This window comes from Rhinichthys klamathensis, unplaced genomic scaffold (assembly GCF_029890125.1).
Source record: "Rhinichthys klamathensis goyatoka isolate OS25496 unplaced genomic scaffold, OSU_Roscu_1.1 h1tg000740l_1, whole genome shotgun sequence".
Classification (NCBI taxonomy): domain Eukaryota; kingdom Metazoa; phylum Chordata; class Actinopteri; order Cypriniformes; family Leuciscidae; genus Rhinichthys; species Rhinichthys klamathensis.
In genome coordinates this window covers 677,128-682,400 of record NW_026607152.1, presented here as the reverse complement: position 1 = coordinate 682,400, position 5,273 = coordinate 677,128, and positions in this window count along the sequence as shown.

Below are 5,273 nucleotides of genomic sequence, written 5' to 3'. Positions count from 1 at the left end.
GCAGCTTTAAGATACTTTATTGGCAGCGCCACCCTTACATTTTACATGAACGCGTCACCACTGCATCAGCACCGAAAACATGATTTATTTATTTATTTTCAAATCAAAAATCGTGATACGAACCGAATTGTAGGTTTGGTCTATCGTTACAGCCCTAGCAAGATGAGAAAGCAGGAGTTTAGTCGTTTATCATGGAATGGCTATCTGAACATCTTTGCCAAGCGGAAAACCCGTACAGAAGTAATCAATAAATTATCGGGGAGGGTCATGCCTTTTTTCACAATCATTTTGGAGGGTCATAGAAAAAATTATTGCTGGCGAAGGGAGGGTCAAGTCTTTTTTGACTACAGATCTCAAATCTCCTCCGGTGGCCCCTTAAATAAATAACGAACAGTCCCTTAGGAGCAAAAATCTGCCTTTAAACTTGAAAGAAATAAAGATTTGACATTTATCGTGATAATTATCGATATCGACTGATATAAAAAAATTATCGTGATAATTTTTTTTGGCCATATCGCCCAGCCCTACCTCAGACCCATCTTAGATCTGAGACATTTGAACAAAGTGCTTGTGAAAAGACCGTTCAAAATGCTGACAATCAGGAAACTCCTCGCGCAAGTGCGCCAGGGGGACTGGTTTATATCTCTCGATCTGAAAGATGCTTATTTTCAGATTCAGATAACTCCCCGTCACAGGCCATTCTTGAGATTCGCCTTCGACGGCCAGGTTTATCAATACACCGTCCTTCCGTTCGGCCTGTCCTTAGCACCCCGTACATTTACGAAGTGCATGGACGCGGCTCTCGCCCCCCTGAGAAATCAGGGCTTGCGAATACTGAACTATCTGGACGATTGGCTGATTTTGGCACAATCAGACACGGAGCTTTTGTCACACAAAACAGCGCTCCTCAATCATCTGAAATGCTTGGGTCTCTCGGTCAACTGGACCAAGAGCGCATTACAGCCCAGTCAGGCGATTTCCTTTTTAGGAATAGAACTGAACTCGGTGACTATGACGGCACGCTTGTCAACACAGCGCGCGCGCCGTATACAGCGCTTAGCCGCATCTTTTCAGATGAACAGCCTCATTCCTCTGAAAACATTTCAGAGAATGTTAGGCTGTATGGCCTCAGCCGCAGCAGTACTCGAGCTGGGGTTACTGCGCATGCGCCCGCTTCAACGATGGCTCAACACTCGCGCGTGTCGCCGGGCTTGGGCCGCCGGCCGCCAGATAATCAGAGTGACTCAGACTTGCATTTCAGCTCTGAAGCCCTGGAAAGTGGCCGAGTGGTATCAGCGGGGAGTGATGATGGGGGTGATCTCACACCGGAAAGTCGTCTCGACAGACGCGTCCAACGCGGGATGGGGCGCGGTCTGCGAGGGCACGCCGGCTTTTGGCATATGGTCAGACCAGGAGAAGCTCCTTCACATAAACTGTCTGGAAATGATAGCGGTCGGGAACGCGCTCACGCGCTTTCTCCCAGTTATTCGAGAACACCACGTCCTAGTCCGTTCGGACAACATGTCCGCGGTGTGCTATCTGAACCGTCAGGGCGGAGTCAGATCCAGGAACCTCTGCGATCTGGCAGAACGCATACTAGTTTGGTCTCAGCGTCACCTGCGCTCGCTGAGAGCGACGCACGTGCCAGGCCACCTGAACGACGGCCCCGGACAGACTGTCCAGGGACAACGTCCCCCCAGGGGAATGGTCCCTGCACCCCCAAACAGTCCAGAAACTATGGCGCCTATTTGGCAGAGCGGATGTTGACCTTTTCGCGTCAGAAGACAACGCTCACTGCCCAGTGTTCTTCTCGAAGAGCGAGGACGCGCTGGCCCAGGACTGGCTCAGCCGCCCGCTTTACGCCTTCCCGCCTGTCTCATTGTTACCACAGGTAATAAAGAGAATCAGGGAAACGCGCCACTCGGTGCTCCTCATAGCCCCGCGTTGGGAGAATCAGGCTTGGTTCCCGGAGCTTAAGCAGCTGTCACAGACAGCCCCGTGGCCCATTCTGGTGAGAACAGATCTCCTCTCTCAGGCTCGCGGCTCGATCTGGCATCCCCACCCAGAGCGCTGGTCTCTGCATGCGTGGGTGATCAACGACTACCCGTTGCTCTGCCAGAAAGAGTAATAAACACGATCGTGCATGCCAGAGCTCTTTCTACAAGAAAGCTCTATGCGTCTAAATGGTCTGTGTTTTCTAAATGGTGCACCGACAAAAATCTGGACCCACGGGAATGTGGGGTTTCGTGGCTGCTCGTGTTTTTACAAGAGCTATTGGATAAGGGCAGGTCCCCATCCACGCTCAAAGTATATGTGGCGGCCGTTGCAGCGTTCACAGAACCTCCGCACGGCCAGTCATTGGGAAAGAACGAGCTGGTCATCCGTTTCCTTAGAGGAGCTAGAAGGATGAACCCTCCGCGCCCCCCGTCGGTTCCTGCATGGGATCTTTCTGTGGTCCTCGAGGCCCTGAAAGCCTTTCCCTTTGAACCACTACAATCCGTGGATTCAAAGTATCCATTGTTTGTGTGGTTATCCCATCAGTTAGGACATCGCACAAAATTTGTGTCAACAAATAGTTTTTTTTAGGATAGATTTTTTCGTTTATTGAAAGTGTGCTTTAGCTATGTCAGCTGAATGTGGGGAACGCTTTTCAGAGAAGATAAGGCAATGTTTTTTTAGCACAATTCACACACAGCGGGAAATAAATTTCCAATTGCGCCACGTGAAACTTCGGTCTTCCGACCTTTTACCATTGTGTCAATTGATTTTGATTAATATGAGCGAGGGGAGAGAGAGCAAGAGTGAATTGAGTGCGCGCACACAGCCGGACCTCTCTCTCTGTTCGTTCTTTCAGTTTGTTTCAGCGCGCGCGCGCGAAAAGACGAACGAACACCACGTCACATGATATCGCTCAGCTCCTACTCACCACATAAATAAATCCACGCGAATTTTAGGAATTTTAGAACAAAGTCCTGCACTTAACACAAATTGAAACTCATAGCCCTAGTTGGATTGGGGTTCGAAAATGTAATACCTTGTCAGATGACGTTTATTACTTTTTAATACTTTTTAATGGCCTTAAAGGTCCCCTGACATGAAATTTTCACTTTCTGAGGTTTTTTAACATTAATATTAGTTCCCCTAGCCTGTATTTGGTCCCCTCGTGTCTAGAATTTTCAATCGGTGTAAACCGAGCTTTGGCTATTTTTCTCTTCTCTGCAGCTCAGACGCGCTGATCTTGAATCTCCTCGTTATAACGTCATAAGGAGGAAAGGTTACCTCCCCTTTCTCTGCTTTGCCCGCCCGGAGAATTTGGCTCGCCCATGAGAAAACGAGCTAGGAACAGGAAGTACGAACGCGCCGGCGCGATTTTAGTTTTTCCTAGAGAAATAGCTTTGAGATTTGAGTTTTTCCTCGAGAGATATCATGGCTTGCAAACGAGCGAAGCATGGCAGTTGATCAGTGTTCGGATGTACAAATGAACACAAAAGTATTTTTTAGTTCCTTCATCCGAGCCTCTGAAGAAACAATGGGTTAATTTTATTTTCTCTGGAAATGCGCCGACACAACTTCTCAAAGTTTTGTATGGTCCAAACATTTCACAGACGACTGTTTCCTCAACTCGATGAACATCTGAAAATAAATCGATCGAGCTACCAAGCAACAATTTCTGATGTGTAGCCTAATTGTTCAAGTTCAGACAGGTAAGTTAATCTTTCTCTCAAAATCGTTCAATACTGTTTATGCATCAGTAAGTCAAGCCAGTGACTAAAATATCAACTTCACATCGTTTCTTTTAGTAGGATGAAAATAATCTTATTTAAATTCTGAACAAATTATACAGAAAGCGATCAAAGAACAATCTTTCCACACAGCGCGAGTTTATCTGGACAACTCGTTATGAAGTCAATGACACACGTTACACTGCACAACGAAGCTCTTACTGTATGTACATCATCGTGTTTGCATTGATGAAAGCATTGTGCAGAAACTGCATTGCAAAGATAAGATCTTCATGCTCGCGATCAACAGACTGTCATCTGCTTGCTCAATGCTCATCACGGCAACATTTTATGTGATGGGAATAGATCTAAATACTTTAAAAACTTCTCACGATTCGTTAATCTCGATAGCTGTAATAGTAAAAACGTATAATAGCTGTAGTAAAAGTATTCGAGAAAGTTTTGCATGTAATACATAGCTATTTCATATGCAAGCATGTCAGCCAATCACAGCAGTGACTGATTACACTGAATCCCACAGCAGACACGCCCCTTCAAACAGAACGTCCAAATCAGAGGCTAAAATCAGGCTAGGAAAATTGCCTTTTATTTCTAAATTATGACTATATTTGATCTAAAAAACATACTAACATTATAAGGGCAACCCAGGAAACATTATAAAATAATAAAATAACCCCATGTCAGGGGACCTTTAATTTTGGCTAATTTAATTTACTACCTTTTAATACTTTTTACAACCCCGCGGACACCCTGCATACAGACTTGTCAGTGTAAAAGTTGGTCAAAGGTGTAAGACTGTTCCTCACCCAGGAGAACAACATGGTCCTTCTGCCGTAAACGGTCAAGGACTTCTACTCTAGTTTTATCCCAATACTCCTGCACCGGCTCTATGCAGTAAGCATCCTGGATTCTGTAGAATGTGGATTCGGTAACCATCCCCATCGACATAAACTTGAAGAGTAGGGCTACTTTTCTGTAGTTGTTCCCGGACAGAAGAATGTTGGCAGACAGCATAAAGTCACCGCCCTGCATGCCGGACTTCAAGGTTGGCTGCGAATTCCATTTCCATATGGAGTGTCCGAAGGGGCATAACTAATGTAAAGAAATGGCAATGTTATGTGAGAAACAATACAAACATACATACAAAAGGGACAAACAATAACAGCACCCTATAGAAAAGCCAATTCAAGACAACATAATTGACTTTTTGACAATCTTCACACCTTACCCATTCTAAAACTACTCCTGTCCCCCGTGTTCTCATTGCAACTTGAAAAGGTTGTGCACCAGAGCATGGTACGCCTAGCACTCTGTCTGCAAAGGTGCACTGTTGCACTGGTAGTTTCAAGTGCATGGCGAGATCAAGCAGATTGTCGTTGTATGTTATGCTGGCAGTTTTACAGACCAAATCATCCTCAGAGAGTACTCTTTGAGGGTGTGTGGTGGACTCTGATTCGGGAGCGGGAGGGTCAATGTCTAATACGGCCTCATCCACACTGATTTCAGCCAGGTCATTTGCCTTGTCTCCAA